This window comes from Chiloscyllium plagiosum, chromosome 9, assembly GCF_004010195.1.
Source record: "Chiloscyllium plagiosum isolate BGI_BamShark_2017 chromosome 9, ASM401019v2, whole genome shotgun sequence".
NCBI classification, from domain to species: Eukaryota; Metazoa; Chordata; class Chondrichthyes; order Orectolobiformes; family Hemiscylliidae; genus Chiloscyllium; species Chiloscyllium plagiosum.
The window spans coordinates 15,361,329-15,374,362 of NC_057718.1; the positions used below are offsets into that span (position 1 = coordinate 15,361,329).

At 40.7% G+C, this 13,034-nt stretch overlaps 1 protein-coding gene across 3 annotated transcripts in view; it reads left to right on the forward strand.

Moving 5' to 3' along the window:
* cnsta (consortin, connexin sorting protein a) overlaps positions 1-13,034 on the forward strand; it is a 96,084-nt gene that overhangs the window by 11,375 nt on the left and 71,675 nt on the right. The window contains exon 2 of one of the 3 annotated variants that reach the window (XM_043695434.1): positions 7,772-7,953. The exons of the other annotated variants lie outside the window; for them this stretch is intronic. The gene's annotated coding sequence lies outside the window, so the exon portion shown is untranslated. The remainder of the gene's footprint in view (positions 1-7,771; positions 7,954-13,034) is intronic. 3 annotated transcript variants of the gene reach the window in all.

Sequence of the window (13,034 nt, forward strand, 5' to 3'; positions counted from 1 at the left end):
ATTGCACTTTGCTCAAAAACTACATACATTCATGTAGAACTCTGAGCTCAGAAACTGCATGAATTTATGTAAAACTCTGTTATCTCACTTTTTAGATTGGAGTCAATCTAAACATCAGGTTATAGACAGAGAACACAGGGGGCTAACACCTTCAACATATTGTCTCGCTATCACCATTGTTAACAGCTAACCCGAGAATGCAACTTTAAAAAAAGGGTTTTGTGATTTACACATGAAAGAAGTGAAACTATCACTGTATTCTAACAGATGAAAGGCTTAACAGACAATCAATTCTTTAATGTATAATTTCAGTTATATCACACTGCAAATTTTTGCTATAAATTCTGTGTTACGATCGAGCCCTCCACAATCACCTGATGGAGTGTCGCTCCGAAAGCTAGTGTGCTTCCAATTAAACCTGTTGGAATATAACCTGGTGTTGTGTGATTTTTAAGGTTTTAGATGAGTGGTAGTTTGTGTCACAATCACAATAAAACTTGAGAATAAGAGAAAGTCTTATGTGCATCTATTCCAATAACTATAAATATTTGTAATAACTAAAGGTCTTTTGTCCATCAAGCTTACTCCATTGAGAGCATATGTATGATTACTCTAACAGGGACGTTCTTTCCACTGTCAACTGATTGACTGACTGCTTTAACTGCTTGTTAGAAGCATCAGGGCTACGAGGAGATGGAAAGGTCTCATTCACTTGTTAACAACCAATAATTGTTTCTGCTCCCAAGTTTTATTCTTCATTTGAAGATTGCATTTTGTAGGAATCATACCCTAAAGTAACTGAATTTGTCCGCTCATGGCAGTTATTAATTAGTTTTGCATTCTTTGCAAAGTGTAGGTTTATGAAATATTTTGCTGAGGTTTGCTAAGGTCTGCAAAATCTGTTTTTCACTGGGCCATCTTGGGACCTGTTTCATTAAATTTGTCAAGCTTATTTCACGGTTGCTGTTCACTGCATGAGAGAAAGGCACTTTGAGAAACCTAGTTTTAAAAGAACTTTTTAAAAAAAAAATTATCTCCACACATCAAAAAAACTAGCAGAACTGTTAATATCTATAATGCACTGCAACTACTTAATCAACTTTGGCAGAGACTTTGGAATTTATATATTTTATTGGCACTTATAATTCTTTACATATCAAAGGCATACCCAACTCTCTTTATGGTAAGCTTGCTTGTCTTTGTAAGATAATTGATTGCAAAATGAATACCTGTGCTTTTGGATAATCTTTGAGAGGAAATAAAAGCAGATCCAAATCTTTGATAGAGAAATAGAAATTATAGTACCACAGCATATAAGGTGGAACTTACCTGTTTCCACCACCCACGATCTCGGCTGATTCCTTTGAGACTGTGGCAATACAAGTTCAACAGCTGGAGCATGACTTGTTGGGTGTAACGTTTTCCGTAAGCCATCAGCTGTATTGTAAAATTTAATTACAACCATTTTCTTTCATCAGTTCATAATCTCCACTCCTTTAATGCATTGTTTCTGTTCCCTGTGGTGCATTTGAACCTCTGTTATTAAATGAAAGAGCTATATTTCTATCGCACCTTTTGAGTTCAAAGCATATCCCATTTTCTTTTCAGCCTTTTAGTTAGACAACTTTGAAATTAACTTTTGATTTTAAGGCAAACATGACAACAAACTTATACTGAATGATGAGATAAATGGGTTTTAACGTCCTTTGCCCATTAAAAAAGGCTGTATGCAACTTGGAAGATGTGACAAGGATGTTATGAAACTTGAAAGGGTTCAGAAAGATTTACAATGATGTTGCCACGGTTGGAGGGTTTGAGCTTTGGGAAGAGGCTGAATAGGCTGGGACTGTTTTCCCGGGAGCTTCAGAGGCTGTAGAGTGACCTCATAGAGCTTTGGAAAATCATGAGTGGCATGGATAGGGTGAATAGAAAAGGTTTTTTCCCAGAGGAGGGGGGAAGCCCAGAACGAGAGGGCATGGGTTTAGGGTGAGAGAGGAAAGATTTTAAAAGAACCTAAGGGGTAACTTTCGTGCAGAGGGTGGTGTGTGTATGGAATGAGCTGCCAGAGAAATTGGTGGACGCTGTTACAATTACAACATTTAAAAGGATATATGTATAGGAAGGGTTTAGAGGGATATGGCTGGCAAGTTGGACCAGATTAGGTTAGGATGTCTGGTCGGCATGGATGATTTGGACTGAAGGCTCTGTTTCCATGTTGTACATCTCTGACTCTGATTTACTACAATAAAGAATATGTATTTTCAAATTGTTATTCCTTTCATCATAACCTCAATAATGCACAGAGATGTTAACCAGCATGAAGTATTCAAGTCCTGGGTTGGGGCTTGATCCAGATGTATACGTTAGACTTGAAAGTGCTTCTGTTGATCCAAACCTGCACTAGTTTTTAAGAGTAAGAATTAGTCAATGTAGGGATTGTTATCTTGAGTATGAAGCATTGGATGGTTATTCCTATGTTTTGCAGGATTCAGTTTTCCTGTTGTGCCATTGATTGTTTGAGTTCTTTTTAGCTCTCTTATTTATTTTATTCACTCGTGGGACGTAGTTGTCACTGGCTGCACTTGAGAAGGACTGAACCACTACAGTCTATGTGCTATAGGTCGGTGCTCAGTGCTGTTGAGGGAATTCCAAGATTTTGATGTGGTCTTACATTTCCAAGTTTGGATGGTGAATGGCTTGGAGGAGAGCTTGCAGGTGGTGATGTTCCCATATATCTACTGCTCTTGTCTTTCCACTTGGATGCGGTTGTCTTGCTGCAATTCTTATCTTCTTACCTGCCTTTGTAGCCACTATTTGTATGGCTAGTCCAGTTCAATTTCTGGTTAATGCTAATCTCCAGGATGTTGATTATGGGGGATTCAGTGATGGGAACTCTATTAAATATCAAAGAGTGGTTAGATTACCTCTTTTTAGAGATGCACTTTACCTGGCATTTGTGTGGCATGAGTATTATTTGTGATTTGTCAGCCCAAGCCTGGATGTTGTCTAGATCTTGCTGCACCTGGACATGGACTGCTTCAGTGTGTGAAGAGTTGCAAATTGTGCAGTCATCGGCGAATGTCTGCATTTCTGATCTTATGGAGAGAAGGTTATTGAAGCAGCTGAAGATGGCTGGGCCTTGAGCATAACTCTGAGGAACCTGTGCAGTGATGTCCAGGAGCTGAGATGACTGACCTCTGACAGCTAGAACCATCCTCCTATATGTCAGGTATGACTGTAATCAGCAGAGTGTTTATCCATTGATTCCAGTTTTGCTAGGGCTCCTTAATGCCACGTTAGGACAAATGCAGCCTTGATGTCAAAGGCTGTCATTCATCTCATTCCTGGAAATTGGGTCTTTTGTCCATATTTGAACCAAGACTGTAATGAAGTCAGGAGGTGAGTGGCCTTGGCGGAACCTAAACTGGGTGTCACTGGGCAAATTATTGCTGTGCAGGTGTTGCTTGATAGCTCTGCTCATGACACCTTCCATCATTTTATAATGATCAAGTGTAGACTGATGAGGTGGTAATTGGTCGGGTTGGATTTGGCCTGGTGTTCAAGTCATAGCTGGGCAATTTTGTACATTGCCAGGAAGATGTCAGTGTTGCAGCCAAGATGCTGGAACACCTCTGCTATCCATAGGACAAATTCTGGAGCTCACATCTTCAGTACAATTGCCGGAGTGATTTTAGGGCTATTAGAATTTGCGGTATCTGGTGTCTCCAGCCACTATGTGACATCACTTGGAGTGATTCAAATTGGTTCAAGACTGATGTCTGTGATGCTGAGGACCTGTGGAGGAGACCAAGATGGATCATTCAGTTGGCAGTTCTGGCTGATTGTTGCAAATGCTTCAACCTTACGTTTCGAACTGATGTTCTGGGTTCCCCAACATTGAGGATTGGGATACTGTTGGAGCCGCTGCCTCCAGTGAGTTGTTGAAATTGTCCACCACCATTCACAACCAGACCTGGCAAGACTGCAGAGCTTAGGTCTGATCCGTTTATTATGGGATTGCTGAGCTCTGTCTGTCACTTGCTATTTATGCTATTTGGCATGCAAATAGCACTGTTTTGTAGCTTCACCAGGTTGCAACCTAATTTTTAGGAATTCTTGGTGCTCCTGCTGGTATGCTCTACTGCACTCTTCATTGAAGCAGGGTTGGTACCTTGGCTTGATGGTCATTGTAGAGTGGGGAGATTTTTTTGAGATTTTGTAGCTGCTGATGCATCCATGAGGTGCTGTGGGCCCAGTCTTGAGTTGCTAGATCTGTTCAAAGTCTATCCCATTTAGCACGGTGATAGTGCCATACGACACGATGTACACTATTCTCCATGTGAAGGTGGGACTTTGTCTCCTCAAGGATTGTTTGGTGATCACTCTTACACCTTCCTGTGGTGACATCAGTATCTCCAGCAGGCAGGTTGTTGAGGATGAGGTCAAGTATGTTATTTCTTATTGGTTCCTTCACCACCTGGTCCAGCAGTAATGTGTGATGCTGCTGCTCCTTGAGCCAGGTTATGTTGTCCTTGGCTGTGTTTTTCAGAGAGTTTGTAAAAGACAGTGGTTTTGAAAAATCTGGATTTCGATGGGTTTTCGGGTCAATTTCATTACATCTACCAGACAGTGCCTCAGTCAAAAGGCTTTCACGTTATTAGAAAAAAATCACTTGTACAATGCAAGTGAAGTGGCTAGTTCTTCCAACTCAGTTTTTCTTTGGTCTGGCTATTCATTGAAAGCTGTCAGGCAGTTGTAAAAGCTGCTTGACCCAAAGAAGTGGTCAATGCTGATCCTCCTCTCTGAGTTCTCTCCTGTAAAAACCTGTTTGATTTTTGTGCTAAAGGATGTTTATGGGGTTTGTTACAAGTATTGGGAACAGCATCATTTAAGTTGGGATGATCTGTTGAACTTTCAGATAGTTATTTGGCATTCTGTTCTCTTTTTTGTTTGTGTTTTGTTTGGTAATGTTTTAAACAAAACAATTTATTTACAACTACATGGTTTGACCAGCAACATCTCTCATGCAATATCTGCTTTACACCTGCTTAAAACAACTAGCAAAGTTAGGGTCTGGGCCACTTTCTTGAAATGTTTTGAGGGCGTCTGGCCTGGTCCATATCAAATGTTCTTTAGGGCTTGACTAGCATGCTACTATCAAACCATTCTTAAAATGGCGACCCTCATCTCGCTAACCCAGTCTTTGCACCTGCATCTGAAGGTCACTTATGGCCAGTGATGTCTTATCTAGTCTAGTTATTTCTATGCTATAAAGGGAGCATTGTCTGCTAATCTCTATTGAAAGAGTGTGGTTAGTGAATTGCGCAGCTATAGCAGAATTAAAAGCCATTTTATGCAGCTTTTAGCAGATTGTCAATTTGCAACCAAGAAGCCATTTTATTGCCATCTAAGTTAGTCAGAACATCTGTTATGCGGTTGTTCCTGACAACAACTAGTTACCTCAGCCTGTATTCAGGTTTCAGATCCTCAGCTGGACCACATGTTACATTGTATCTTATTGAGAACATGGTGCTGTCCCTGCTAGCTTTTAACTCTCTTAAAGGTACAGTACACCAACAACTCATAACAGTCCATCACTGAAGGGAGTGATAGTATGCATGTGGTTTCCTTGCCCATGTTTGACCTGATGCCATATGACTCAATGTTGAGGACTCCCAAGGTGACTCCCTCCCAATCATATATACTGTGCTGCCCCCTGTGCTGGGCCTGCCTGCCAGTGGGCCAGGACACATCAGGTGATGGTAGTATCTGAGACTTTACAAGGTATGTTTCAGTGAATATAAGTGGTTCAGGCTGTTGCTTGACTAGTCTGTGAGACAGCTCCTAATTTTGGCACAGACTCCGTGATGTTCTTAAGGAGGCCTCAAATGGTCAACGGTGTTGTTTTTGCCATTGTCATTTCTGGTACCGAGGTCAACTCCAGGTGGTGTATCTGTTTTCCTTTTTTTTTCCTTTTTCAGGTCAATTAAGAGTCAATCATGTTGCCGTGGGTCTGGAATAATGTCTAAGCCAGATCCAGTAGGATGGTAGTTTCTCTAACAAGAGGACATTAGTGAGCCAGACGGAATTTTCCAACAGTCGACAAAAGCTTCAGGGTCATCATTAGATTCTTGATTCCAAACTTCTTATTGAATTAAAATTCTACCATCTGCCATGATAGAATTTGAACCAGGTCACCAGAATGCCATCCAGGTCTTTGGATTAAGAATCTAGTGATAATTTCTCCTGAGTGGTATTCGTGTGAAGTGTAGCGTATGCAGTAGTGAAGATACATATTTAAATCAAAGTCTCCTAATTTTGGGAGAATAGTAACATTTGGGTGACTCCATGAAGTTGTCTTAAACACAGTTGGTGATTAGGACGTTAGAGATCAAAAATTGCAGGTGCATTTTAAATTTACTGTAGCTTGAGAGACAATTTTGCATTTTCTGGGAGTGTGGATAACGTGTTGGGTTCTAGGGATCAATTCAAAGGAAAATATAGGGCCAATTTTATTTGATTCCCTGATACTTTGCATTTTTATACACTACTCTGATTTTAAACCCAACACACAAAATATTCAGTTTGGCTAGTGTAAAGCATCTTAAACAATTTTCAATGGGCTAATATTAACATGCAATGTTATGCAGTTGTCAGATCATACTTGTTGTTTTATCTTTGTGCAAAAATGCCAATGCGATAAACCCAAAATACTAGGCTGCCTTCTTACCCTTTCTATAAATGTTCTTGTTCCAGTCCAGAGTTAGCAAGAGTGAACTGATTTCTTTCCCTGTCTCACTCCTCTATTTGCCACAATAAAATTTGAATTTATAAATGGAAGCAATATTTCCAGTTTCTTTAGCATGTATTAGATGGATCTGGCTCAATACCTGAAAGACGTCAGTCAGGTCCCTAAATTCAGAAAAAGAAATCTGAGATTCTCCCAAATGCTGTTTTACAGATGAAGTAACTTTCCATATCATCAGAGAGAACTTTCATGACATTGGGATTTCTGGTTAAATGGGCTCCTAAAGAATGGAGGCTTGACTGTCAATCATGACAGTTTATGGAATATTCTCTTCACATTCAGCTGACTCCAGCAATTTGGCATTATCCTCCATCCTATCCATGATGAGAAGCTAACCATGATCCAATCTCTATGAACACTGGGCTGAAACAAACTGTGAGATCCATTCCACATTCCTCATTGCAAGGCTGGACCTTGCTTCCAGCAAATAACTCTGGGGTGGAAATAATTGAACAATGAAGTAGGAAAATGTTCAACTGACACCGCCTCCAATCCAAAACTGAAAGTATTTCATTTTTGATCACTGAGTGACAGTGTTTGTGAGAAATTGAGCCTTTCCTCTAAACATCTAAACTCCTTACAGTCCATTTTTTCCCATATGTTGGAAACCTTGCCTTGATGAATACGGTAGATCTGCAATAGTCTAATTGAGACAAAGCATGTTTCAGAACCAGAGACATAAATTATGAAAAGTTATGAAAACAATGATGCAGTGTTCTGAAATGATTTTGGAGACTTAGGTAACCAACTACAGGTGCCTCAAAATGGAAAAATCTGGAGCCCAAGTAACTGTACATGTTTTAAGAATGAAATTGATTTCTCAAGACGAAAAGTGTCAAGTGGATTGGGGAGAGTATGATATTGAGATAGAGGATTAGCCGTGATCACGTTGTATGACAGATAGGCTTGATAAGCAGCAATGGCCTTTTCCTTCTCCTATTTTCTATTTCTATCCCTGAACAGCTGAAATGCATCAGGTGTTTCTCAAAACGTCCCTGAAGAGATCAAACCTGTCCATTGACCCTGGGAGTCCCTGGCTTGTGACTGACGCTGTGGCGAAAGTTAATTTGAGAAAGCAATGAATATGCTGAGTGACTTCAGAAATGCCGAAGTATGAGGTTGAGGACTTGCATCTTTTGATTCTGGTAACTATAAAGGCTTGTGGTGTATCTTCAAATATTTGTCCCCAGAAATGTACTGCCATTCCACCTGATCTGTGGTGATGTGCAAGCTGCCAACTTCACTGATGGATCTATCACCAACCCTGCCTGAGTGAAGACCATTGGAGGTCTCAAAGCACTTTGCAGCCACCAAAGAACTTGCAAAATGTCACTGTTGTAGTGCAGGTTCTGAGTAATAATTATTTTTATTCAGTCATAGGATGTAGGCGTTGATGAATAGGCCAGCATTTATTTTTCTGAAGAAGGGCTTATGCCCGAAACGTCGATTCTCCTGTTCCCTGGATGCTGCCTGACCTGCTGCGCTTTTCCAGCAACACATTTCCAGCTCTGATCTCCAGCATCTGCAGACCTCACTTTCTCCTCAGCATTTATTGCCCATCTAAAATGTAATTGAGAATATGGTTTACCTCCATGCTTATTCTCTGCACTTGAGTGCAAACATTAATGCTTATCATAATTCTGGTGACAAATTGTTATTTTTTAAAAATTCAGTGTTTTTTTTAAAATGTCGTGGTGATAATGTCATAGCTATGCCATAATGAAACAGAAAATTGAACTTTCCCATTTACAGATCATATTTTGTGTGTGAGACTCATGACACCCAGTCTGCCATGGCTTGGAGCAACTTTTCTCATGCAATCTTGCACTGTTCACCCTCTCTAGTTAGACAACTGGGTTCTTGGGTGCAATCTCTGGGATCTGACCAGCTGCATGGCTGGAAACGCTTAACCTACCTCTGGAATTTTCTGGCTTGCATGCCTCTACCACCCGTTTTTGAAAAACTCAGGTGTGTGCCATTTCAAATGCTGCCAGAGAGGAACTGCGGTGTTTGACTGTTATTACTGTCGACATGATCTGGAGATAAAGAATAATTGCTCCCCACCTTGGACAACATCCTGGGGAGAACAGGGCTATCCTTTTTTGTTTCAGTCAACCACCTGAGTACTGTTTCCACTGGACACAGCCAGCCTGAACATCAACTGTAGCTTGGGTGAAAAGGAATGCCTGGCAGTGTTGAAAGAATATCACGGAACATTTGCACTCTGCAAGTTAAGTGCTATCATCTTCTATCCGATATTTCTCTCACACGGTACCAGCGCTCATTGTAGCTGTCATCATATGCATCTCATCAAGGCTTATGGACTACACCTCTCAGTACTGCATGCATCCTGTCTGCTTTGTAGCTCTCACCTACCTCTTCCCAAATTGCTAATCTTCATGCCCTCTTCACGTCCTGCTCCCTTACTGGGGCACCTCACACATCTCACTCTTATGTCACCACTGACTGCTTTTACATCCATTTCCATCATACTCCATTCCCCCCACACTGATTGCAGGAAACATTGGCCCAATTCCCATGATGTCTCAACAGCACCTCATTAGACTGACTTGTAGTTCCTGGACAGCTTGCATTTGGCCTGCAGAACTAACTGTGGCCCAATACTTGGACTGCAAGGACACAGATCCTCAGATTCTAGTGGGATCAACTCCCTATCTGCCAGAGTGTTTTAATTGTACAAACTTCTTGGCTGACTGTAGTCTCCCTTCACTTAGAGAATTTCTCCCATTTAACTTTCGTACTTTGGAAATGCCGGTGTTGGACTGGGGTGTACAAAGTTAAAAATCACACAACATCAGGTTATATTCAACAGGTTTATTTGGAAGCACTAGCTTTCGGAACGACCACCTAATGAAGAAGCAGTGCTCTGAAAGCTAGTGCTTCCATGTAAACCTGTTGGACTATAACCTGGTGTTGTGTGATTTTTGACTTTCATACTGTCCTTGAATCACAGTACATTGGTTATTAAGCTAATGGCAGATGCTTCCGGTCTGACATTGCTGTAGCATGGTGCCACACATTGACATGTTCGCCTCCTTGATAGTTTAATGCTCCCCATTGTCGAAAGCTGCCTGCCACACTTCCATTGAGCCTGGTAGCCTGTAAGGTGTGTGTAATACGTACTACAGTGAACTGTATACTGATGCTAGTCACCTCCATGTGGTACAGGCCGTGAGTCCCAGCACAGCAATATGATGGCCTTAAAATGCTATCCCAAGGAGGCAAACGGTCAACTCATCAAAAACCTGACAGCTATCCAGCCTAATTCCATTGCAGCCGTGTAAATAGTACTCAAAATGCATTTCCAAGCACTTTTTAACTATGATGAAAAATTATTTATATCTGCAATGGAAAATAGAGTTTTTTCACATTCACTCTCCAGGTTCTCAATTTTACAAACTTCACCTTGAGGTCTTGGGTGTTCCAAAATCTATCCAGGTTGTAAGTTAAATTCTCCATTTGCTAACTACATCACTTAATCTCCTCTTCTACCCTTTTTTTTAGGGTGATCATAACCTTCTTGTAATATGCTAATCAGAGCAGTGGCCTAACTGATGTTTTATACAATTTCAACATAACTAATTGCTTCCCCAGATTGAATTATATTTTCTGTCTGCCTGACCAATTCGTTAGTATCTTCCTGCAATTTGCAGTTTTCCACCTCTCTATCAACCACAGCATCGTTTTTGTCTCTTCTGAAAAAAAATCTTTATCATGCATTAAGTCTAATCATTCGAAATATTCCACCAAAACCTAAGGCCCTAGTATTGAGCCCCTTCCAGAAACATCTTGTTTGTCACAAAATATGTTGGCTTCACACTGCTGGCTGCCACTGTGTGAAAGGAAAATGATATGCATAACTCCTGGAGTGAGATTGTCAATCCTTCCTGCCATTTTTTTTTAATACTATTTTTATTAAGAGAAAATAGATTTTTAAATATTACAACAAATACAAAACAATGCAATTCAAAACAGTACAAAAATAGTACAAAACTAAACCCAAATAATAAAAACAATTCTTCAACCCACCCTCCTATACGAATGTATAAGCATATATAGAGAAGTATAAAATTTTAAAAAAACCTAAACTAGCTATTTAACTAACTAAATAAATACCTAACAACAAACAAATAAATAGTAATAACTCAGCCCAGCCAAACAAAACACTCATACATTCACAGTTCCTCCACAGTTACAGCTATATAAAAGCCCTTGTTAGTGTGGCAGATAAATCTGTGTCCAGGAATTTCAAAAAGGGTTGCCATGTCTTGTAAAAATTCTCAGTTTTGTGGTGTACCATATTTGTGAGAAAATCCAGGGGAATATGCTCCATAACAATCTTCCGCCAACCCGACAGGCCTGGGGGGGTTTTCTGATATCCAACCTAGCAAGATATTCTTCCTTGCACAGAATGTAAGAATATTGAAAAGTTTTGCCTTATGCGAGTCTGCAGGAAATACAATGGGTAGGCCCAAAAGGAGAGAAATAGGGCCCTTCTCCACCCCTACACCTAAAATCCTCTCCATTGCACCCACCACAGCGCTCCAATATGTTTGAAGCCTGTCACAAGACCAAAGACAATGGGTAAGAGTACCCGTACAGACGGGTATGCTGAAGATGCCCCTGGTTTAAATTTTGACAAACGGTCTGGGGCAAAGTGGACCCTGTGGAGAATCTTCAACTGTAAAGCATGGGCCCTATTGCAAATTGATTGGGTAAGAGTACCCGTACAGACGGGTATGCTGAAGATGCCCCGGTTTAAATTTTGACAAACGGTCTGGGGCTAAGTGGACCCTGTGGAGAATCTTCAACTGTAAAGCATGGGTCGTATTGCAAATTGATATCTTTCTTGCATTCTCCCAAATATCCTCTCATGCCTCTGAAGAAACTTCAACACCCAGCTCTCTTTCCCACATCTTGCAGAGTCGATCAGACTCCTCTGAGGTGGCACCCCAAATTGGTGATATAAAGTACTGACAGAGAGTGTACTCTTAGCCCGTAGTACCCCTCTTTCTATGTCAGTTTTGTAGGGATCAGTCAAAAGTGTGGTCTTTTTTTTGAATAAAATCCCTAACTTGAAAAAAATGAAAGAGGCCTCTATTAGGTAACTCGTACTTCCGTACTAACTAATCGAAGGACATCATTACATCTCCCTCTCATAAATCACCCATGCAAGATATACCCCTAGCTGCCCAATGTTTAAATCCTGAATCTATCATACCTGGTTTAAAACTTGGCATACTCACTAAAGGTGTAAACAAAGATGTTTTGCCAATATTACCTTCCCTCTGCCAAATTGCCCTCCATGCTTTAACAGTATTGATGACTATTGGGTTATGGCAATATTCCCTTACTGTCCTCACTTTGTCCAAAAACAGCAAAGTAGTAAGGGGGCACCTTGCCTGGGAGACTTCGATATCTAGCCATATTGAAAGAGGGTCCTCACAAACCCAATCACTCACATAGGTCAAAAGCGAGCTTAATTGGTAATTTTTAATGTCCGGAAGGTCTACTCCCCCCCCAATCTGTGAGGCAACTGCAGTTTGGCTAATGTAATGAGGGGCCATTTACGGTGCCAGATAAAGGAGCTGAACCAACTGTTCAGTCTCCTGAGTGTTTGTTTATTGAAATTCAGGGGGAGCATCCGTATAGAGTATAGCAAACAAGGGAGAATATTCATCTTAATAAGTGAATTCCGACTCAACCATGAGACTGGAAGTGCCTCCTATCTTTGGAGATCTTGTTTAATTTTTTCAAATAATTGAGTAAAATTGGCTTTGAACAGCCAATCCAGAACTGGAGTAATGAATATGCACAAATACACACAACCCCCCTGTGACCACCTAAATGGGAATCTATAGTCACTCTCAAGAGCCAACTCTTTCGTAAGACCACCCATAGGCATAGCCTCTGATTTAGCGAAATTAATCTTATACCCTGAAAAGCGTGAAACGCGTGAATGCATTGCATCAGGCAAGGCACTGAAACTGCTGGATTTGTCAAGAAAATTAGAACATCATCTGCATACAGCGAGATCTTATGTAATTTTGACCCCACATCTGGAGCTGATATATTGAGATCCCCACGAATGGCCTCTGCCAACAGTTCAATCACCAACGTAAAAAGTAATGGTGAAAGGGGACAGCCCTGCCGGCTACCCCTAGAAATATTAAAATTGTTTGATCGTACCCCATTGGTAATGACC